General features: G+C 39.2%; 1 protein-coding gene across 2 annotated transcripts in view; it reads right to left on the bottom strand.

Moving 5' to 3' along the window:
* Positions 1–25,774, bottom strand: part of syt1a (synaptotagmin Ia) — a 185,179-nt gene that overhangs the window by 113,657 nt on the left and 45,748 nt on the right. For both annotated transcript variants that reach the window (XM_037759999.1, XM_037760001.1), the window contains exon 2: positions 21,947–21,996. The gene's annotated coding sequence lies outside the window, so the exon portion shown is untranslated. The remainder of the gene's footprint in view (positions 1–21,946; positions 21,997–25,774) is intronic.

The raw sequence follows: 25,774 nt of genomic DNA, 5'->3' as shown, positions 1-25,774 counted from the left end.
TGATTTGGCCCGCCAGATGTTTCTAGCGATTTCCCATTATTATTTTTCTTTTTTTATTAAAAGACCACCAACTTTACTGTCTTTCAGAGGCTGTAGCAGGCTCTGATAGAGCTAGAAGATGGATACAAGAATGAAGATACCAGTATCATATGAAACTAAAAAAACCTAAGGAATCAATTGGTACCATTCATGCCATGCTAGGTTGTCGGGAAGGGGGCTAAATAACGCTCCAAAGTTAGGCTAAAATTTGACTTTCGAAGGGGTCCCTTGACCTCTGACCTCAAGGTATCAATGAGGAAAGAACTAATGAGAAAAAAACTCAAGGTAGGAATGAAAATGGGTTCTATGGGTACCCTCGAGTCTCCCCTTTACAGACATGCCCACTTTATGATAATCACATGCAGTTTTGGGCAACATGCAGGTGCAGCACCATTAAGTTACAGTTTTAGCCCTCCAAGGGAAAAAGTTAGGGACCATAAATATCCGTCTTTAACCAAAACATATCAATATTCCTGTTCTGAGGACCCACAACAAAAAATATTCTGCCAGCACAGGAGGAGATGAGACTAGAAAACACCACTCTGCACTGAAGTTGTGTGAATACGGAGCAGCTACTGATGATTGCCTTTCATTCTCCCCCTCATACTGTGAAAAGTGTATTTACCTGCCAACTGATGCACAGATTAATAGCCATTATCTCTACTTGGCAGGAGTATAAAGCAAAAAGTATTTCGCATACAGCGCATTCATTCATATTTCAATGCACCTGTCGTCGTGCCTTATCGGAAAAGAAAAATTATGAGGGAAAGTGAAAAGGTAAATTAATTCCATTTTACATAGCACTAGAGACATTCAAACAATTTAAAATGCATTGTGGTAGTGTGTGATTTGTTTCCTTACTGTCACATCAAATATTAGTTTCGAATTATCATGAAATATATAGTAGTTTATAATAGATTAGGCTATATTTTTATGTCACTCAGTGGCATTCCAGTTGCATTCAGACGCATTTAATATAATAAAGCTGTCAGCCAAGTGCAGCATTTTTTATATGAAAAGAATTTCTAATGTGTCCTTCAATTTTATTTACAAACCACTGGAACATTTCGTGCTTGTGTACAAGTGGCAGCCCTTTTCCATTTGTCCTAATAACGTCATATATTAGCTGTATATTAGGTCCTGTTTGGCTGCTCTCAACACTTTCCAGCTGTTCTCAAATGTAAATCACATTCAGAGAGTGCAGCCTGTCCTGATAACAAGTCCCATTAAAATGGTGAGCCCAAATCAACGATGCGTCATACACTTGAAATGAGCTGCTAAATATGCATGCATAACAAATAGCATGATCGGAACACAATGAGCATGTCATCGTGATATTAGTCGCTAGCGACTCAGTATTTGCCTTTGTGGCTTTCCAGCAGCCATCTGCACGAGTCCTTTTGTGAGGCTTCATAGAACACAGTTCCTGTTTCCTGCTGTGTTTTCACATTTTTCTCCTCCGATCCTTCTGCTCATCACTTTTTACCACAAAATACGGGGACTCGTAATAACAATATCTCTCTTGTTTGGAGGTATTTAACCACCTCTCGGTCGCTCTCTTACAATTCCCTGGATGCGTAAGACTATAGCTCTCATCTCAATCATCCACACATGAAGCTGACACACTTCTTTAGTAGATTTATTATTATTCCACAAAGGCCGTTTTTATCAATAATTGACTTTATAGAGTAACTATCTGTTGGCGTTTATCCTTTAAAAACAACACAAAGGGAGGCATGCACCTAACCGTGCGGTCTAGCAACAGCACTATAAACACCCAGGGAGTAAAAGGGACTCAACGTCTAATTGAGGCTTTTAATTGAAGTTTTACGGTACTTTGCACTAAAATGTAAATTTTCATTTTTCTTGATTTGGACCTGAATCCATCAACATTACTACTAAATAGCCATATACATTGATTTTCAGCTGAAAAAAGTGGTTTGGGAGTTTAGTGACTCTTTAAGCGCAGATTATTTGGATAGATTCTTTGGCAAAGACCAATTTGAACGATGCAATCCCTGTGAAGAATATGAACCGTAGCCAGATGTTGGCCAATTTCTGTGCTTGCAATCATGCAACCACATCCCATTCCCCATTCCCCATTCCCCAACCCGCTGATATCACTAGCAAAAATGACATTCTAGATATGGCAAATGTAACATACAGCACAATCTCCATGCTCAACAACCTGTGCAGTAGCTTATGTAACGACATGATGAGGAGCCAATGGCACAATCTTTAGATCTGGGAACCAGCCGAAGGGGGGGGTAGACACTCGACAGGAGAGATATTACCACAGTAATCTACACTGAGAGGGTGAGCTGTAGAGCAAGCTGACCTTGAAGAGTTTAACCTGCCAATCAAAAGAGTGTTTCTCCTCTCCGGCAGGCAGCGAGGCAGAAAGCAAAGCCCCAGATATGTCAGCTGGGGCCAGATGTATAAATGATGTGGAGACACAAAACTAATACGTGCACCCGCTTCCCACACTGAACTCGGTGTGATTTAAAACAGCAGAAATGTGGTTTGTATTGTGTGTGTGTGCATGCTTTATGCCAGATATACACCAGCTTGTAGTTTGATGGCGGTGGCTGTGATGCTAAACCTCAGGAGCAGATCAAATATTTCCTGTCTGTGAGTATTACGAACTTGTTGTGCAGTATTTGGGTGTCTGATAAGCTTTTAAATGCATTAATCTGATAAGAAAAACGGGACTTCCTGGATCACATTTCAGCAGCAACGGACTTGAAAGGAAGGACTACTTGAGCTGCATGGTTTGCCAATGTACCAGCCATATAAGAAACTCGAATCACTTGAATAATAACTTGCCTCCTACACATGTAGCATTATAAAATGCAGAATGTAAATGCACAACAGCTGCTAGCATAGACAACCAGGTCAGCAGCGCCTGTATTTTGTTATCCGTGTTGGATTGACCACTGGTAGTCAAGGCTGATATTGTTTGTTTTTTCTGTTTTTGCATCGAAAACGCCAGAGTAGTGTGGACATTAGGCGTAAATGTAACAAAAGTGATGCGTTTTAAAACAAAAACATATTAGTGTGGCTGTAGTTTGAATGTGATACACTGCAGCAACAAGACAAGGACAAGGTTACTATCAAAGAGGAAGTCCTCTTTCTTTAAAAGCTCCACGTAATTACAGTATCCTTGACCAAACAGAAGGAGAAAAATCACTTTTGCCTGAAAATCATTGATACCAAGTCACTAAAAGCATCTTTAGCTGGATTCTTTGTGCTTCAACACACCATCCATGCATCTCCTACTACAAAGTGAATGCGACTAAAATGCTTAGCAACTGTTTCCCCAGCATGCCTCACAATGGCCGAGCTCCACTGTGCAGTGTATCTACGTACGCGCATAGGTCTCCACCAGGCTTACCATCTGCTCTATGGAAGACTTTCCACTGGTCAAGCAGTGAAGATATTTAAAGCCTGATCTACGATCCCAGTGTATAATTTGTCTCTAGGTATCATAACTGCTTCATGTAACCGCTATTTTTCAGCGTCCTCCGACTCCCTTAACTTGAAATTGTAAGAAAAACCAAGTGAAAGACTGAAGTTAGCAGGGGGTGAGGAATATAATGTGCAATAAGACGTCTGACACCAAGACTCTGCATGCTGTTGTTCCATTTCTACTCATTTCTTGAAATCTTCCTCCTCTCTATTTGCCATATGCGGTCTTTTACCCTTTGCTGTCACCCAGAAGCGTCGTTCTGTTGTCCATAATGAGGTTTTATTCTGCGCTGCACTCGGTTTGCTGAGTTACAGTGAACTATAAATGTTACAAGGTGCAGAGATTGACACCCGACAGCGGAGCGAATAAGGAACGGGAAAAACACGACACCCAGCAAACCTGTAACGTCAGACTGAGACTTGTGTTTTATCATTTTTACAGGTCTATTTTTGCAAGAAAACTCATTATTCCCATGTGACACAACCCCCCCCCCCCCCCCCCCCCACTATCCTCCATCACAACACCCCGCCCGCCGTTCTTCACACCAAAGAGTTTGAATCGAGTCTTGGGCGGAGAAATGCTGCACCTGGGTAAAAATGCAGACCCTGTAGCAGCTGCGGCATTGGTGGATGAGTAATTCTGTCGTGACACAATCCTCTCCTTCTGCTTTTGATGGCTGCTCACTGGGAGAGTAATTATGAACCCCAGAGATCACTTTGAATGCTAAACTCACCACATGCGGAGGCACTTGTTTTTACATTACAACAGTCAGGGGTTAGTTTTTACAAAAAAGGTAAGTAAATTTGAGAAATAAGCAAACTTTCTGTATATTCTTTCAAGCTCAAGGACATTTTAAAGCTGTCAGAGGCTGAATTGTAGTCCTCTTTGAAGCACACATCCAAACATACTTTGTTGTTTTTATTGCATCAGTCTATGCCGCCGTTTCACTTGTGCCTCTCACAGTTTCTGTGATGCAGCTTGCCAGGTCACCCTTCATCTCCAGTGACGTCACACTGATTTGTGGGCACACATGCCCAGCTGCAGGGGCACATCTATGGAGTCATAAGAGTGCCATAAAAAGTAATTCATCTGTAAAAGAATAAGAAAATCAAAGTGGGAATATACAGACGAAAAATTAGGGCTGTCAAAGTTAGCGCGATAATAATGCGTTAACGCAAATTTGTTTTAACGCCACTTATTTTTTTTAACACATTAACACAACTTGCGATTTTTAGGTTGTAGCGAGCTCAGTTTTAAAGCTAGGGTGAATTGAAGGACGTTAAATAACGCTCCAAACAAATAAATAAATTACATTATATAAAAATAAATAATAAAAAAATACAGAAAAAAGAGTAATTTAAATGGAAAAAAATAAATATATATTTTTAAAAGATATAAAGAAATATATAAAGAAATAATTGAACAAATAAATGTGAAATAAATGAAAAGGCATATAATTATTCTTTTATATTTTATTATTTGTCTTCCGCATGTATTTTTTCTTTTTCTTTGTATTTACAAATTTTTTCTATTTTTTTTTATTCTTTTATTTATTCTTCTTTATATTTTCACATTTATTTTCTTATTCTTTTATAGATTTATTATTTTTTATGGCACTCCTACGACTCCATACACTCCACCCGGTCTCCTTTAAAGACATGAAAACGGGAATCACAATATCGCCAGCGTAGGGCTTTATTCCTGTGGCAGTGCGCCGTCCTGCACAGACACTGCTCTCTGAGCAAACAAGATTACCCTGATGAACAGAGGCAGGCTTGTTTACTCCCTGTGTCAAGGTACTTTGGGGGTGACTCACTGTCAGTGAGGAGGAGAAACTTTGGAGACGAGAAGCAGCTCTCAGGTATCTGAGGCAATCAAATTAAAACTCAGAGTTTCTGTAAACCCGCTTCTCAAATAACTGGAAGTACATACCCTAATGTTAACTAGCTCTCGTCCTGCCACTTTCAACACGGGAAGTACCATTGATTTACATTATGATGCATTCAGGTTCTATTCAGTAAAAATGCAATGGGCGAAGGTAAATTCTAATGTTATGATGTCTTCAAATGTAATCTTGTAAAATTGTGTTATTTGCAAGAAACTTAAATGAATACAGTTAATGAATACAGTTTTGCAGCTGGTTAATCCTCCACACAACAAAGGTTTCTGTCTGATGGTTCAACAGACTAATACAGGAGTATTCCCATGTGGTACGTACATGCTGCTATACAGCCCGATGCTTGCTCAAGCAATGTTTCTAGTGCCACTACATCTGTACTGCTCACTCTATCTAAACATTGTTCATGGACTAGACCAGTTTAGGTCACATATGATCATGATGGATGTGGACATGTGTCTGGTCTGCTGTGCAACTGCCGGAGCAAGAGAGATAGTAGCTGTGCGCTTGGTTGGCAGACCGCCATTTGAGAGTGGGCTCCATCTTGACTGAGGATGGCTGATTCCTCATCTCACTCTCTGTCATTTCCCACAATGGTTTATCCATCCGCTGGAGGCAATACTCGTATAACTACCTGGAGTAAGAAGATTGTTATTCATACAAATGCCTGAAGCATCACATAGTGCCCAGGGACCCTAAATGACTAGTATGTGAGATGGGAAGGTGGATATGTCATAAAAAGATCCAGGATAGGATCTCTACCACTTCACTCAAGATATTCAGCGGCTTTAAAGAATACAGAGGAACTCCACATAAAACTTCCAGAGATTAAAAGGCAATATATATTTTTTGTTCAGCGGACTGCACAACCAAAGCATGTAATTTGCAGGCAATATAAGTCAGTTTGGTTCTTTTCCTTTAATTCCAGTTGAATAATTCCACCAATTGTGTGACAATTACTGTATAGTCAACGAATTCTCCGGAAGTCACTCAACTCCTTTGAAATCCTCCGACTACTACCATTACAGAAACGAGGTATACTTACATTATATTCTATAGTATCATGCTGATCTCACAGACCATTTGTAAATGCATACTGTAGGAAATGTGTTTTTTTCTCCACATTTTGGAGAGTGAAGCTTATGACTCTAGAGAGGCAATTCTGTTACACAAGCGAAACAATGGGCAAAACTTAAGTGTGCAACGGATCACAAAACTCATGGTTCGGATCGTATCACGGTTTTGAGTCACAGATCAGATCAGATCAGCAGAAAAAAGGGAGCAAATATAACTTTTAGAGATGACCCGATTACGTTTTTTTTGCCATAGATACAGTTTGCCGATCATCGATGAGCCATATCGGCCGATACATATCATTTTTGTTGTTGTTTTTAAATTTAAATGTTATCTTTTTACTTGGTTATAATCATCTATAGTGGTTATTTGCATAAAACACCCAATTCAAATGAGTAGGAAATAAAATATTATATTTTTATTTATAAAAAATCTTAGCATTAGTAGTTCTAATGATGCATTGAAGCTGCTTAGAGATAGTGTTATGAAGTTAAACAGGTCATATTTCTCTCTGTAATATCTATTTTATATTGCTGTGAAGACATCCTTCAAACAACTGTATTTATTATAAATTTTTCGCTAAAAACTACATCTAACAAGATTTAATTTACCTTCGATCAATACTCTACTGAATAGAGCCTGAACACATCATAATGTAACTCAATGGAGCCTCCGTACGTTAGCTGCTCAGGTGCTGCCAACATGAACAAGCTCTCCTTATGCCGATTTCAAATCAGATTTGTTGTTCACAATGTAGCATTATCAGAGATCGGCGACTAGAAAGCATTAATGCCGATCTCCCGATAGCATATTTTCACTGAATAACGTCCGACAACAATTGGCAATAAAACTTACTAAGGATCACGCATCAACTACGGTCCGTTAAACCACTAGCAAAACCTAACCCTATGTTTATCAAAAATATTCTGACATGATCATAAACCCCCAAAAAACTGAATAAAATTAATAATTTGACATATTTGTTGAGGCAATTTATACTTCTTAGTAACATAAGGGAAAAATATGCATATTTCATAGTATTATAGTTGCAATTTTTATATGATGTAAACAATTCTCACAATTTGTAATTGGATTTGGTTTTACTCTTTTAAGCCTTCTACATTGCAACTGCATGAACGCGCTACATAAATAAATCTCTACTGACCTTCATGTACACTGTGCATCACGTCTGAATAACCTTGTAGTGTGAGTCCTTATTTTGCCCACTCGGCAGTAGATGTCATTATGACTGTCTGAAAGGATCATGTATTCTGCCCTCCTCAGGTTTATCGCAGCAGAATGTAAATCATAATGTGTGAGCAGGTGTGTGTGCTCTCTGCGGAGCACTGTATGAACTGCATTCATGTTTATGTGCGAGGAAGGGCAGGCTAACTAAACTAGGCCAGAGGGGGGGTCGTCTCCATGGTGACCGCAGCAAAAGAGCCGGATGCACCTGTGTAATGCAAGCTACTTGTAGTGTTTTTGCGAGTATTATGAGAGCAGAAGTGGTTAAATCCATTTGCTGGTTCATAGAAACTGTCCTTTCTTCTTCCTTTTCTGATGTTTTTTCAAAACATATGAACTGAAAGCATCTTTCATGTTCTGTGTCAGCACTTCAAATGTATGTTATGATTGGCACATATTGTATGTTTGCTGCACTTCACATCGAAACTCTGCATTAGCATACCCTGTCACATAATGCATTGCCAACTGAATGTCCTTCTTTTCTGTATAAATGAGAATGGCCATGGTAGATGATCCCACAGAATGATCTCTGCAATAAGACTGGCAGTATTTTAGTTCTGGTAAAAGTCAAAAGTGTTTCATCTATACATCAGACCGGCAGTACGTCATCCAGAGTAGAACACAACCCCCATTTTTGGTGGAAAACAATCCTGTGTCTCTCATTGACGGCAACAGGGTAACCAGAAGAAGTTGAAACATGTCTCCAAACCTCTACTTTAAACAAACCGGTAATAGTAATAACGCTATGCCGAAGAGTTGCTGTATAGTTGGTTGCACCAACAATAAATCCAAAAATGCTGATCTCCAATTTGTTACCATAAAAAAAGATATAAAAGAGGGGCTTTATGGCTCCAAGCTACAGACCAGACCAGCATCGTATCGTCGCCAAGGCTGCGCTCCGTTTTGGGGGAAGGAAACTCGCGGTCACGGACGAGAAAATGGAAAATGCTGAGAAGTTGTTGTGTAACAGGTTAACGGCTTTCACACTGAGATTTGAGGCACAAACAATACGTGAATATTCACTGTCAGTGTAGTAAATCGCAAATGACGCTCCAATTAGCCTATAGATCAAACAGTTGGCTATTAACACGGTTATTTACAGACAACACGTATCCTAACGTGTCAATCAAATATGTAGAGATGTCTGGATAAACAATATCTGGCCACTGGGTTGGACGGGGGAAGAATCGAGGGACATGGCAGCGATCAACCTCAGGTTAAGGTTGAAAAATAATTATTAGACATGCGTATAAAACAAACATTTGTTTAACAAGAGATGAATAAATATAAACTTTCAAAATTACAATCAAAACATGCGTCAAATCCATTCATGTATTCATCTTTTTCAATGCCCACGAAATGAAGTCTAATGCATCAGCATCATAAAAAGATCGCCACCCCAGTGCCTTTAATTCACCACTCCAGCTTGGGCTTTCCAGTAGATGATCAAAGCGGGTCCAGGCCTGTAAAAAGCTTGACTCTAGGGGCAAAAGGGGGTCCATTGACTCCAGCTCCTCTCCGTTGCCTTTGAGGGCCCAACTGGGCTTTCATTTTCTCCTGCTGCCTCGCTGCTATTACCAAGAGTAGCTGCACTGAAAGACGCCAGATGCCTTTTCATCTTTAAGTGCAAGGGGACATGGTGTGCTTGGAAACGACCAAAAAAGGAATCTGTAAACGCTGTTATTTTCTTCAAGATGATTAGTTAGGTGGGGTTAAAAAAAGAAAGAAAGTTTTGAGGGATCTGCAGAAAAGGGCCCGGCTGAAAGGAAAAAACTGGTGTCAAGTTGACCCCCGCTGTGACAATTACTCCAGCGGGACACAGTGGTGCTTTTATGCTCTGGAGGTAAAAGCACTCTGGAATTTGTTTAGACTCTACCTAAGATGCTCCCAACACATGCGTCATTCACATCACTTTGAACCTGTCTGTGCAACAATTACGGTGTCATTTTGTATTTGCACTAAAGCAATTTTTTAGCAAGAGCTGGCATCTTGCAGGCTTTTATTATATTCACAGGACTGCAAAAGAGAGCGATGTGTGTCCCTGATTTTCCACTTCCATTGACAGATTCCTCATGTTTGAGGATTAATTAAAGTTCTTCTGCTTTCCCTAATAAATGAGATATTTTAGCTTTACCTTTTTCAAGATTTTCCTCATCTTATCTGTCTAACAAAAGCAGCTTGTGAGCACAGCGTTTATTCTTGGAGGAGTGAAAAAACCTGACGTAGTTTTCAGAAATAACAGCACAGTCTTAGGAGGCGTTTTGTTACCTAGCAACTTGCCTGCAAACCTACTTTGACGCAGTGCTAATGGTGAAGTTACTCATTAACTAAATAGAGTTTGCAACATAGTCCCAACAGACGCCGCGCAGACGCAACATAAAAAAAACTTTAATCTGCCTCATCCTTTATGGGAACAACTGCGTCAGGCGCAGGAGGGAGGAATTAAAAAATCCTCTGTGAAGTGGGGGGAGCGTTGATGAAGCCGCGCAGGCAGAAGGTTCACCGGTGTTTGAACACAACAAACAGACACCTAGAATTATACTTCCATGTTCAATTTACAGCCGAGTGTGCGCCAGCGCAGCATTAAACAAGCATCTGGGTGTTTTGGCTCAGGTTGCCGTCAGCTAGGCGGAGAAATCCCTTTTCCTCTCTGATGCTCGGCACAGAGTCGTCTGAGGGCACCTCGCTCGATGTGAAATGAAAAACCATAAACTTCCCTGTTCCTTTGTTGGTTACAACCTCATTAGCTTAATCGATTATTGCTTAATGGTGCTGTAATAGTTTCCAATCATTAAAGTGTTTGTTGTAGAACTTTAAAGAAGCACACAGTACATTACACTATACATGGAGGAAATTACCATAATGACATTGAGATTAAATTAGTTTTCACTCCTAATATACTATATCACACTAGAATATTAATGTAAAACTTAAATAGGGACAAAGAAATGTCTGATATAGATCCTAACTTGCAGAGATGGTTAAGGTTAGGCATTGATCTCGAATGGTTAAGGCTGGGATAAGTCGCTAGGCAGTGAATCTCTCGAGAGGTTTTTGCAAGTTTTTGTAAGCAATTTCGGGGTTACCTTGTAGACACAACCCTTCCAAAGGGTCGCACAATAAATCTAAGATTTAAAAGAAACATATTTCTATGTTTCTACTCCTATTTATTTTTCTAACTTTTTCTAATCTTTCCTTTTTGCTTGTGAATTCCTAATAATTTACAGAGTTCTTTCTTGGTACTTATTATAAGGAAAATAAAGATAAAATTATGAGACAGTTAGCCTATTTTAGCAAGTTGTGTTGAGTGTAAATTAAGATGTTGATCTCCAGAGGAATCTTTTCACTAGTAATTTATCACTGAAATATACATATATGTTGAATTTTATGCTTGTATTCAAATGTGTTTTGCGTGTTAAGCTGACTTAACTAAAAGACTCAAGTTTGTGCTAGCTTAGCAATTAATTGTAATCAAATAAATGGAAGTCAAACAATTGCACACTGTCTATTTCACCTATTAGTGCCAAACTGCACGATTCTTTCCAGGAAACCTCCTAAAAATTCGTAAGAATTTACAGACCCTTAATCGATAATTTGACATCTCCAGGAAGAAGAAAAGCTAAGCTTCTAGTGAAACTACCTGAGGAGGAAAGACCACTCTCTGGTTGAACCCGTCACCATGAATAGACATATACAACCTGTACTGAGGGGTCACAAGCCAAACTGGTTGGGAACCACTGGACAAGAATGAGATGCTGCAGCAACAACCAACAGCCAAAAGCATTAAGCCATTCAGCAAAATATCAAAGTGATTACACATCTGCGAGAAAAGAAACAGCAGATGCACCTGAGAGGAGAATGACTTCCATGAAGACAGAGAGAAAAACATCCAAATCAGAAAAGCCATGTCTAAGACTTGGTAATCATTTTCACTAGTCTGTCTAATCCATCTGAGTTTTGAGCCACGAGCTCTCGTATGCAAAGTCACGAGCTGAACAGGCATCATCAGTGTGATTGAGTTCACCCCTGTGGTCTGTTCAAATATTTCCCTGCCAGATTAAGTTTGCTAAACACACAATTCAGCGCAATTACGTTAGCCTCGGCTGTCATTATATCGCTGAGGAAGAGAGATGGACGTGGGCTGCGGTGACGATGAGAGGCAACTAAATCGCTCCAGAGTCGGCCTATCAATCCATTACTAGTCCAATTCAAAGCAGCCTGCAGGCAGGAGGAGGCCTAGCGTCTGCTTTGCTTAAACTTTGGATGCAGTTCAGTGGCAAACGGATAAGTACAGAAACCTGAACTCTAAAGTGAATAAGATAATAATCATCTCAGAGTTTTCATTCACATATCTTGAGGTCAGAGGTCAAGAGACCCTTCTGAAAATGCCAGTTTTTCCTCGCCAAAAAGTAGCGTAAATTTGGTGTTATTTAGAGTTCTTCCCAACAAGCTAACATGACATGGTTGGTACCAATCGATTCCTTGGGTTTTGCAGTTTCATATGATACCAGTATCTTCACTTCAGCTTTAAGACTGAGCCCGCTACAACCTACGAAAGATTGAACACAGTTGGATTGTTAAGAAGTTAATAGTTTATATACTATATTGCCATGCAAAATATTGCGATACTATGATGTATTGATTTTTTCCCCCCCACCCTTAGTTAAGCTTGTATTAAGGAAAACATGGAAAGACTTTAGCTCATACTCTAATCTGGGATGTCAAGCATAAGCTTCTTATTTAATTAGGCGAAGAAAAAAAATGGGAAACTATCGTATTTAAAAACAGAAGCTGTACCTCAAAGAGGAAGAAAAGGAAGAACGTGGAGATCAGATAGTGTTTAGAGCGTTATTTGTGCTCATCTGTTCTGAATGTTACAGGTCTGTTTGTTCTTCAGGCAGTAAGAGTGGCCTTCTTCTAGTCTTTGAATATTTACCAAGCCATAGCTTAATCCCCCGAGAGGGAAAAAAAAGGGAGTGGAAACAGGGATTAGACCCGCAGCCTTTACCTCACACAACCGCTCCTGTCCACTCAAACTCCATTACATTTCCCTAAACTCAGGTGTTTTGGCCTCCCTGTGGCGTTACACCAAACAAATGTTCCTTATTATTGACATTGACTCGGTTTGAAAGTGCATTGGGCTCAGGCATCGCGGTGAGTCACCAGAAGCTGATCTAAGAGCAGTTTCAGATGCTCGACTGCTCCAGATATTTCACAGTCGAGGAACAGATTAGGACGCAGCAGCTTTGATCCTGTTAATATGATGCCTACCATCTTTTCTGCCACCTTCGGTACATGAGACGATCTGTATCTTCCTGCCAGCATTCAGGAAGAGTGGGTTGGTGGCTGGGCATCTTTTTTTTTTTCTTCTCATCAGTTCTCTGGCTCTCATCATCATCAAATATTAATGTTACAATCAGAGTTATGTTTGGTGTTTCTGCAAGCATAGTGGATGCATTGCCGTCACATCAACAGATTACTTGGGTTGTACTTTTGCGTTCGGTTCATTTCAAGCAAATCAGGGTTTGAAAACAAATTGTACAATCACTCACAAGATGCTTGTTAATTGGACAGACTTTTGTCATACCGCCATGTTTGATTTTGGTATTGTCAGTTAGGAAAACATGGGGAAATAACTGATTTATTTTAATGTCGGAGTGCTTTTTTAAAACACCAGGAACTGCTGGGAATCACATGATAACAAAGGTGACCTTACACCCATAAAAACAGCAATTTGGGGGGTGTATTTTGTATTTGGTTTGGATTATTTCGTTTCGACTGAGGCTACGACCCTCCATGGAGTGTTATTTTTCATAATCGCATGGCTAACCAGCCACTGTCCCCTGGCAAAGCCTTGATATTTTTACATTATTTACAGCGCCCTCCGGACGTCACTGCCAGCTTCCATCAGAAATGCTCAAAAACACTATGATGATTATTAATAACTACTTGATGTTTTTAGGGCTGCCCCTTCTAATTGGTCATTTTGGTATTAGTCGACTAAGATTTCTTTAGTGGTTTGGTCCTTTTTTTATGCTGAATGACATATATCCAAGAAACTTATGATCACATCTCTGGTAAACACAAGATTTAAAGTGGTGCTTTTTGTGCGATTCTTTATGTTTTACAGATCTGTCGATTAAATCAACCAATTGCATAGTCAAAAAAAAATCATATGAGTGTTAGTCGGCTAAGAATTTAGGTCAAGGACAGCCCTTTGCCATTTAAAATGATTTATAAAGTACGTAAGATGATTGCCAAGACATATATTGTGAAAACATGATCATTAGTAAGTTTCATATAGCTTCAACTGCTGCTTCCTATAACTGTAACATGGCATTCTTACTGAAAATAAAAACAATAACTAAAAAGCCCGTAAAGAGTGAATACTTCCACAGTCCTGTAAAATTGCAAACTGTTAGTTTAAAGTTAGAAAAAGCATAAAATTGAATGAGTAACTTTCTTCAGGATCCAGATATGCATCAACTCCACACAGTGACAATCCTGGGTGCATGTACCAGGGTCTTTTCATTAAATAAATGCAGTAGTTTATCAGAAAATAGCAAAAACGTTGACGGGGGGCCTTATCTCAAAATGTTGAAAAACCTTTGAGAAAATCCCTGGATCCACACCAACAACAAAACACTTGTTCCTTGGCTCATTGCCTGACTTTTCAAATAAACTTCATTGAAAATCTCTGCACAAGTTTTTGAGATGTAATGCCAACAAACAAACGAATGTGACCAAAAAATATAACCAGAAAGTCTCTCTGCTTTACCAGTGAGGTCCAAATATGATGACAATAACAATGTCTCAGTGTGAGTTAGTGAGCCATCTTAAGCTTCTATCTAGTTTGGTTCCAGTGAAGTATCCAGCAACAATGAAACTATCTTTCAGGAGACAAGCTCAGACAAAAACATTTTTTCAATTTAACACACACCAAGAGTGTGGAGACGTCTACACTGTTTCCTGGTCATAACCAGAAAATGGACCAATTCAAAAGTTTGAAAGTTTTTTTCCCAAAGAAACTTATGAACTAGTACGAGTTTCTGCACATTGGGGGGCCAAATTCTGCTCTCCAATTGGCTTTTTTGGGACATCATATTTCCAAAAACACACTCTTCCCTTAGGGTGTCCAATTAGCATTCTTTTTTTCAGACCGCCAGCATCTTTTTTCAATTGTTCCCAATGACAAGAGTGTATTTCGCCTTTTTGTGCATCCGCTCCAAGCACTTCTTGCTTGAAAATCTCTGAACTTTTCAGAAAAGCGTTTGTGACGTCACTGTAGAAAATGGAGAAACTTGTTTCTGCCGTGTCTGTCTATCGTGAGCTATATATGTCAGACAGACACTATCATAACAAAGACCGAAAAGCCCATTTGTGGGAGCAGATCGGCCCGAAAGTTTCTGGTGAAAGTGTTGTGCTTTTATCGGCATACGTGTTGCCTCCGATGGATCATCCTCCTGGCTCTACGGCTGTCAGATTGAACGGTGACAAGCTCAGTCATACAAAGTATGAGGACAAGCATCCTCCGGTTGGTGTTCATGGTGAAAAAAACAAATAGATAGTAGTCCAAATAGATCATAAAAAGCAAGCGGGTGATGCTAGTCTATCATACAACAGTGGTTAGAGTGGTGATATGTTGTCAAGATATTGTTGTTATAGAAACACTGGGATGAAGCGCTCCCCAGGGCCCTTGCCAGCGCTTTTCTAACAGAAGAAAAACATTATATGGATACACGCGCTTACTGGATGGAATGATGTCTGCTAATGAAGTGTGAGCTGTAATTTTAACAGTGGATGATCTCCTTTGGAAGATTATGTGAGGGAGAAATGAGGCGTTGTGACTACTTTGGCACATCGGAGCTATATGATGACATGCTGCTGTAACAACAGGAGCCTGGGTGGACCCGAGTGTGCGATATCTCTCATTAATCTCTTTTTAAGCATTAAATATAAGAGTCATTCTCTAATTGGGGGTAACTATTTTCTTCAAAAATATAACACTGTATAGATTAAGGGAACACATATTTAAAGATCAGACACACATTTTTATGCACACTATGTTTCATTTAGCTTGAAAATGTCATGATGTTCCTAAATTGACAGTTTTTGGAAATGTCCATTTTTCAACTGAGCGGGTCCTAACCTCAGAATAATTATTTAAAACCATTAAAGTTAGCATTATATATTTGTTAGTTATCTAAAAATTGTAAATACCTTAGAAATACCTGTTTTTACATTTAAATTATATAAATACGTCAGTTTATTAATGTCCATAAAAGTTCAGCCAACTACGTTACTAACACAACATCCCCCTGCAACTATAAAATGGTTTGTTCCAAAACCATGTGACCAGTATTACGGGATGTATTTCTCTCAATGGTGGCAAATTTAAATACATTTTGGTGACTGTACCCTGATTTTTAAAAATAATTTATCCGTAATAACGCATTGTCAAGAAGTATATTACTTGATTGTCAACTATGTTGGGTACATTGTTATGGTTTACAATTCTTTTATGGTTTTAATTCAAATATATGTTGAAATTTAAGGTTTACCTGATAAAGAAATAAAATATCACTTTCCTTAAAATATCAAAAAAGTAGTTAATGTTTAAGCTTAAGGTATATTTGAACTTTAACCACTTTTTTGAGAAAGCACATTACCTTTTTACCTTTTTGTTCATGTGAAATGTACCCCCCATTTATGGAACGACCCATACATGTTGGCCTTTGTTACAGTGCATGTGTTATAGTCTTATTTTAGGGTTGACAGTTGAGTAATTTAATTCAAATTTCACATTTGTAATGTTGACATGTAAATAACTTTTAAATGAATTTAGCCTGCCGTTCAGCAAAGCAGCTAATAAACTGATTATCACATCTATTGTTGCACCATTCCACATTATCAAAGCAAGACTTGCTGAACTGCAAATACAGTAACTATTTGCAATTCATCCAGATTTATTAGAGAGCAGCTCTTTTTTTTATGTCTGCTAACTTCGTGGAACTTAATTAATGAGTTAGACAGTCCTCCAAAGACACCAGGAGTGTCTTCGACAGCTAAGCTCATACAATATCATTGAGCCACGCGTTCTTCTCTCACGGGAGAGAAGCAAACAGGGTCTGTCTTTTGTGTTTGTCATATCTCCTCCAGCCCATGGTGACCGCAATGTGTCTCACACACTTTGGCTCACAAAGGACAGATCGACACCAAGGAGCCAGGGGAATTGGAGCATTGTGGGAAATGGCTTCCCTGTGGCCATTTTGAACACGCCAGACCATCTTCCCCCCATGTGTTGTCTTCTCTTAAGCTTATCCAGAGGGGACTTCTTTTTTTTCTTCTCTCACTGTGTAAGGATCATAGAGCCGCACTGACGGAGACAAGCCACCCAGTCTGATGGTTACTAAACACCGCGTGGCAGCCTCGAGCACACGCCACAGTCACTGAGGAACTGTTCTGCACATGACGTACCGAGCAAACAGTTGCAAGAAGATACATATATGCTGTTTATGACCTATTCTAGTTATGAATGCAATGCTTTATATACTGCTGCATCAATTTAATACTGTATTCTACATGCATTAAAGTAACACTGTACTGCTCCATAGCACACAACCATATTTCAGTGTATTTACAGGGTGTTGATAGGCTCAGAAAATTGGATCCTGGAAGCTTGAAATCCATGAAGGTTGTCTTTAAAAAATAAATGATAGTTTATCACAACTTGGGTTTTATTTGTGTTGCTCCACTCGTTGGTTCTATTCATTATGATAACACTGTATTCACTGAAGTTATTTGTCAATCTTAGAACATGGCTGCATACTTCAAATTGAATCCAACAAAGTTAAACCTAGAAGTTGGGCTGTAACCTGCTGTATGATCTTTAGAATGGACAGTTTGAGTTGATGTGATTTTACAGTTAGCCCTTTTTCTATCTTAAAACAAATTTGACTTATATTGAGGTTTGCTTAAAACTTTTGCAATGTTGCCTTGTTCCAAGATCTCAATTGATTTAAACTAGGGCTGCCCCCTCTTAGTCGATTAGTTGACTAATCGGTTGTTTTGGTCTTAGTCGACTAAGAATTCTTTCGAAGATTAGTCGTTTTTTTATGCGCTTTTTTCATGCTGAATGATTATTTCTGAGAAACTTATGAGCACATCTCTGGTAAACACAATATTTAAAGTGGTGCTTTTGTGTGATTCTTTGCGGAGAAAGTCAATTTTACAGATCTGTTGATTAAATAAACTAATCGATTAGTTGACAAAATCGTATGAGCGTTAGTCGGCTAAGAATTTCTTTGGTCTAGGACAGCCCTAAATTAAAACAGAATTATCAGAACCAGTGATGGAAGTTGGGGAAAATGAAGCCCAAGCTTTAATCAACCGTACTTTTCCCTTTAACACACACAACCTTGCAAAGTTATGCTGTTACTTTAAGTAATACTTGCATCAAATTCCATCCCATTTGTATTTTAAGTCCCATTTTGATTATGTGTAATTCATTTTCCATTTTCATTATTTAACATATTTAACAAATATCTTTTCTATCATTTCGACACCTGTAGAAAAAGTTCACTTTACTCTCTAATATGCAGCACTATAGTGTCCTGTGGAAAACAAGGCTGGATGAATAGCTGCCCATACTGCCTCCACATGAAACATAACCATAGCAACTGTGGGTTAATGATTATTAGGCTAATCATTTTCAATATCGGTTTAGAGTGGGTCTGCTCATCTTACACACTTCACTGCGACTATGACCATGCAGGATATTCTCTAGCGTATGTTTACATTTTCAGACTTGATTTGTTCATAGTGCCTTATCTATTTAACATCACAAATTAAAAAGTGATTGTGTTGAGGTTTTGTATTCTGTTGTTATTTTGTGGATTCTAACATGTGAACTACAACAGGTGTTGCTATGAAATTGCGTCTGCCTGGTGTCACCCCACCATCATTGAAGAGCAGGCTCACATTGATTCCATGAGCAAGGCAGGAAATGAAATAGCAGCACAGCTAGATTAAAACGGGGAACAGGGAGTGCCGTCTGTCTCCTCTGAACAGGAAACATGGCTGAATATTAACCTTGACAGTGGAGAAGGAGGATTTCATTTTGTGCTGGCAATGACAAGCCAAAAGACCGAGTGTGACTGATAGAGGTCCAGTCCGTTCTGGGAAATATTATTTTAGTTGTAGTAATGGTGAGAAATTCTTATAAAAAAACTGCTTTGACTCAATTTCCCTTTAACTTGATTATTAGCTTTATTTTTCACCTTTATTGTACTTAGTTTGGCTTGTTTTAAATTTTAAATAATTCACTTTGCTACCAAACAAAAATATAATTAGTTTTTGCTGAAGCTTGGAAATGTTAATTAGACTTATCTATCACCTCTGATTAGATTTTTGGGCATTTCTTCATACAGTATATACAAACTAGAACTGCACTCGGAGAACGCAGACCTCCGCCAACGCGTGATTTTAAAAACAGATCACAGCTCACAGCTGGCGGGTACATGAGGTGGTCGGCTTATTATTAACACGGTGTGTTTCCGTGTAACGTGTCGGCGGATGCCTCTCTCATTCAGCAGCCGTGTTATGTCTGTATAACGATACACTACGTTGGCTGTCATCCTGTCATCTACCGCTTTTTTTCTTTCTCACCGCGGACGGCCAGCAGTTTCCGCACACACATCCACACACGTATCTCTCTGTTCTCAGAAGGACATGCATCATCAACGCGTCATCAGTTACGCTGCGCATGTGTTATACCCCGTGGTTTTAATGCTCAGGCTGATCGGAATCCTTAAAAATATTCCTGAATCCGGATCGCCACCAAAATCGAATGGATTGTTCATTCACCCCTCCAAAAAATTTCATTCAAATCCATCGCAGACTTTTGGAGTAATCCTGCAAACGGACAAACAAACAAACCAACGGCGGTGAAAACATAACCTCCTTCCTAGGCCTTCGGCCTTGGCGGAGGTAATGAAATTAAACCTAACTGAGGTTATCATCATCTTTATCAACATCTTTACGACTGATTTGATACCATGTGCATTGGTGTCATTATGGCTTTTATCTCAATTAACAATGAAGAAACAAGACAAGATGTGACAAGACATGTGAGGCCGTACTTAGACCATAGCCTGTATATAAGAAGTGGACATAGTCACAGGTGAGTACTGTGCAATGTCAAACACCACAACACAACACTTTCAGCATTTAAATAAGGGTTGGTGCACTCTGCAGCAGCCACTAATTCGTTTTTAAGGTGAATTTCAAAGTGATTCAGCGTACAAACTTTTCTCTGTTTTCTGCACACTGAAAATGTCGAGAGGTTACGGAGCTGTCAGGGTCAGACTCTATAAAACACTCGCAAATTAGCCGACACTGACAAAAAACTGCTGCCAAAACACTAACAAATTACTAAATGGAACATTTTAAAATGTCCCAGTAATTATGTTTACTATAAGCGATGGAAAAATAAATCAGGTTTGCAAAAAAAACAAAATTGTGATTGTGGAAGCACTTAAGGCTTGTCTTTTATTCACATGGATAATTTGGTCAAAGCATTTCTGGTCTTTTTTATTTTGTTTTTTTTTATTGTGGACCACAGGGAACCCAGAGGATTAGTGGTACAGTCGACCGTACTTTCTGGGGATTATCAGCGGTTGCTGAACATGAAGCAAGTTTAAAAAGGAGCTATAAAGACTCTCGACAATGACTTCACTCGGGGAAAAATGTGGAACCGTGGCACGCTGGGATTTTTAACCCAATCATACGGCATGAAGGATGATTAATATGCCTGCTAATGGGAGGAGGCTGAGACATCGCTGGATGTGAGATCAGGTATGAGGCGTAAACAGCAGTGAAGACTGGCAAGCGAAGGTGGGAAGTGCACAGTGCATCAATCACTGGTGACAGCTGGGACAGACGCAGGGAGCTTCATCACTGAGAGAGGAGTGGGTGCTCCACTACGTCAAATCAGGCAGCGCTAATTAGTAATTTCTGCAAATCTATGCTTCTAACCCGGAAGCAAGCAAAACCTCTCCAACTACCCTGAATATGAAGATAGAGGAGAAATATCATGCAATTTAACAGCTCAAGTATTTATTGGTGCTCATCAGACCTCATATATGAAGTCATAGGGATTTACTACTGAAGCTGAAATCACACATTGTTGACTTTGGATCACTCTGAAGACTTTTCTGAGAAGCAGTTACTGACAAATCTAGTGACTTTCCAACATACCAGCACTACTAATGCAGATTTATGGCAACCTGCATTACGGCTACAGTGCTTTGATGCCATCGATTCATCAAAAGCAGGGACTGTAGCAAATATATGAATATGCAAATTGCTACTTGACATTATCGTCTGACCTCTAGCAACTCCTTGAGCCACCAGTAGCTACTTTTCTCCTTTTTTTTTTTTTAAAGTTGGCAACACAAAAAGAAATTTTGGAAGGAAGTCTGGTCAAAAAAGAAGAAAGTGACAATTGGTAGTTACTCTTGAGTATAATGTGAAGCTTCTCTGTCTAACAGTACTCAATATAGCCTGAGGAAAGTCAGTACCCAAGGGTGTTCTGGGAGAACTAACACCAGTATGAAAATGCTCCCTCTGCAACATTTTGTTTTTTTTGTTATTTATATGCTTTAAGTTCCTTTGTTTACTGAAAAAGCAGTTCTCCTCTCAAAGTCCAGTCCAGTCTACTAAATATAGAATGAACACAAATGTGGACTATTAGTGCATCATGTATAGAAAAGGCTAATGCCTCTCATCCTCTTGACTGAATGACCACTCCAGTCCTTCTGATCACAGCTGACTTCACTCCATTGAATTAGCACACAGCCTTCTGGGCTACAGGCTCGGGGGCCATGTTGGAGCCTCAGTGGTGAATATTAGATTGCACGCCTCCAGATCTCATTAAAGGAAGCAACAGGACAATGTCTGCATCTCAAATGAGACCAGAGGCCATCAGGCATCCTGACTCCCTGTTGGATTTACTGATTTGATTGATATTGTGTGTGTGCGTCAGGGTTTAACAGGAGGGTAAGATGTCCCTTTCAGTAAATATAATTAGGCTGCTTTTACAAATTACAAAATTGGGGGGGGAAATTGGAATTTAGGATTGTGTATTATGTCGTAAAAATGGCCAACATTATACTGTCCATTACATACACAGGTCATATGATAGATTCAATGAAGAAACTTACAGTATCTTCAGCTTCTTCCTTTCTTGTCTTCCTTTCCAAATGGTAGTTCACTGAAAAACAAATATCATAGTGTCAGTGTCCATAAGCATAAAGACACTCATTACACCAAGAAATAAACCAATGAGTTAAGACAGCATCGTATAACATACAAGAGATTCATCCGGTATATTCCAGACACATTGCTTGGCACAATGAAATGAAATATGTCAAATGAGTCCATGAAGACAATAAGTGGGTCAATGTAGGTTTCTTTTTAAACAAAGATGTCCAGTATTAGCCTCAAATTATCAGCTAAAGTTTTAAATAACAACTACTTGGGCCTGGAGGCAGAACTTTACAGTGGTTAAGTAGTAGTCATTAATTAATACAGTTCAGTACAAATACTATTTCCTAATGTCCACTATGAAGTGAAAAGAAGTAGGCTGATACTCCAGAAAGGTGGCATGATAGCCGATAATACTGTAATTAATCACCCTTTTAAAAGGTAGGGTTGGTAATATGTGATCAGATAAATGTTTTTGTTATATTTGTTGAAATTCTCATTACATCCCAACAGCAATCAATAAATCAAATTCTCTGACAAAAAAAAGAAAAATATCCGGTATCTCTGGCTGTTGAAGGACTGTAATTAGCAATCACAATCATTTAATTTGGCCCAAAATTTGGCCGAATAGCTTAACAGCTGTGAGTACTATCAATAGCCATGTTCGTTGTTTATGTTCATTATGATTTGTTATGTTGATGAAGATAATTTTGAGGGAGTGGCTTTGGAGGGAGTCCCGAAGCGACAGACTGAGTGTTGGGGAATTGGTGATTTTCTGGCTAGATTTAGGGATTATTAGAGCTAGTGCTGCTAGCTACTTTCATTGGAAATGAGTTGGCAACACTGGACAGGGTTTTTCAGCTGGATCATTTTTAAAATCTAGTGTACTCATTGTTAGTTTCTCAAGATTACCGACCCTGCCTTTAATTGTGTCTGTATTAATATAGCAATCACCTGAAGAAACCCTCATGTCATCATGCTGAAATCTCTTTTTCAAACCACATTAAATTGATGTGAATTTGCCATAATAAGCATATCAATTCTTGAGTTATGGCCAAAAATGAAGTTTGTGAGGTCACAGTGACTTTGACCTTTGACCACCAAAATCTAATCAGTTCATCTTTGAGTTCAAGTAGAAATTTGTGACAAATGTGAAGAAATTCCCTCCAGGTGTTCCTGAGATATCGCGTTCACGAGAATGGGAAGGATTGACGCACAACCCAAAAACATAATGCCTCCAGCCATGGCTCTCGCCGGTGTTGAGGCATTAAAAGCTGTTGAGTTGTGGCAGCAAGAGAGAAAAATTATCCTTTTCAAGCAGAGGTGATCTCATCAATCAAAAAATACGAACATAATCTCCTTCATATTAGACAGATGGGACACTTTTTAAATTACCATTACAATGCGTCTTCTTTCATCATGCGGTATTTCACTTTCCAAAACCAATTCTACCACTTAAATGCCTCACAAAACATTCTCCTTATGCCCTACAGTACCTTTTTGAGCACAGTTGGTGTGACATTGGGCAGAAACACTTAAGCTAACAATCAGTTTCAACCACTTAGGGTTTTTATTATGAAAAATTGGCATCAACCCAACCTCAATCCTCTATTTTAAAATGTTATTAAGTCTTACAATAATTGGTGACAGGAATTGGTGGTCTCATTTGCAGGCAGCAGATGGCACACCATGAAGCAGTAATACATAAACAACATGCTGTATGTTGGGCCACTTTAATGGGTTCAAAGCACAGACAAGCCGTATGAATCAGAAGAAAGTCATGGCAACTATTTATACCTCTCCCGACACACTCATAAATGACGGCCTAACTACACTTCTTCGCAAGGTCTTTGATAGTTCAATCGTGTGATGAAATGAGATGGTAATTCAACAGCTGCTGGAAACCAGCAATGTAACGCCAAAAAAGGGAAAAACTTCACGAAACAGTTGCAATTTCTCCACAACCACTTGGTTGAGTTAAAGTTGAATTCAATCTTGGAGAAAGGTCATGATTCTTAACATGTCCGACTCCAACATGGCCAAAGCTGCACTGTATATTGGCGTCATAGTGTTTCTTAATTGGCCCTGGCAAGTCTGCTGCTGTTAAAGAGAAATCTGGGAATATAACTGGATATAAGGAAGCCAGGGCCCGTCAGAGAGGTGAGGTGTTACCCTCCAAAATTAGATGTAAGTGGGGTGACCAATATCACACCATGTTAGGGGGTGTAAGATTTGCAAGGCACCAGCAGGACTGAGAATTGTGATGTAATGAAGCAAACTTCAGCAATTAAGTCTAAAAGTTTTCCCAAGTTCCTTTTCATAAAATTTACAAGTCACAATTAAAAGAACGCAATTTTCTTGCCGACATGTGGATGAAAGCAACATTCCCCAATATTTACCGATCGCTTCATCTCTGGATAGAAACATACAGATGGAGAGAGAGAGAGGAAGCGTTGTCCATTGATTGCTAATAGCAGGCCGGCTCTGGTTACTGATTTTCTGCCGTCTTCCAAAAAGATGATGCTGTGAAAGATATAAACAGCCGCTAATTAGAGGCTGATATTTACCAGTAGACAGCAGGAGGGCTTTGAAAGCCAACTCGGTGCTTTTACTGAAAAGGTGTTTCATGAGTGCGCAACAGTCATGTGAGCTTGAAAAACAAAACACCTCACCGTCTGCCCATTGGGATTAAATGGTCCAAAAATAGGCTTCAAATGCCCGGGGATACCAGTCAGCATCACTCACAGTCATTGACACCCAATAAGCTAAGTGAAGAGGGCCTGAAGAGACATTTCTATTTTTACAGTGAAAGGGTCAAGAATACTTTTACCCCAAGTGAGAGTCCCACAGCTAAACTTCACTGTATGAGTCCTGAAAATAAGATGTCAATGCACTCAGATCACATGCAGGGAATGCCCTGAAATCAACCAAAGCAGTGCTCATCACATAGACTGTATAAAAGAAGTAGACGTAGTCACCGTGACGTCACCCATTGGTTTGTGAACTGCTGTTTTGAAGCCTCGAGTTTGGCATTTTAACTCTAGCTATCTTGTTTTTTTGCAACCAGAAGTGACACGAGAGGGTGAAGCTAAGTACAACCGAATACTGAATAAGACTTTTGTAGGCAACTAAAATGTTATAATTGACTTTCATGAACTGAAAACAAACTGTGAAAGGGTTAAAGTTGTAAGACGAAAACACAGACAACTCCCAGACCGGACAACGCCGTGGTAGCGACCTGTCAATCACAAAGTAGCCACGCCCTAAAGCATCTCCTGCTATATGGTCTATTTGGACTCTAAATGGGACCATAATTTACTAAATGAACATCATGCTGTATTGAAGAAGACTTGAAACTAGCGATTGAGAGACCATAAACTCATGTTTACAATGTTTACTGAGGTAATAAATCAAGTGAGAAGTAGGGTCATTTTCTCATAGACTTCTATACAATCAGACTTCTTTTTGCAACCAGAGGAGTCGCCCCCTGCTGGCTATTAGAAAGAATGCAGGTTCAAGGCACTTCAGCATTGGCTTTGCTTCTCAGACCCGGAGGTAGCCCACTGGTTCATCACTATACTTTGGTCAATTTTAGTTTTTTGTTGACATTTATACATGTCATGCCTAGCAGAGAGAACACTGCAATTAATTGTAAAGAAAATGTGACATTTTGTACAATCACAGAAAAATTAAAAAGAGATCAAGGACAATTAAAACATTATAACATTAAACAAATATCATCAAGTGATATTAAAGATTAAACAGATTCCTGAGAGGTTGTCAAA

The sequence above is a fragment of the Sebastes umbrosus genome, chromosome 23 (assembly GCF_015220745.1).
Source record: "Sebastes umbrosus isolate fSebUmb1 chromosome 23, fSebUmb1.pri, whole genome shotgun sequence".
NCBI lineage: Eukaryota > Metazoa > Chordata > Actinopteri > Perciformes > Sebastidae > Sebastes > Sebastes umbrosus.
Note: the sequence above shows the minus strand (reverse complement) of the source record. Positions and strands in the feature narration are given on the sequence as shown.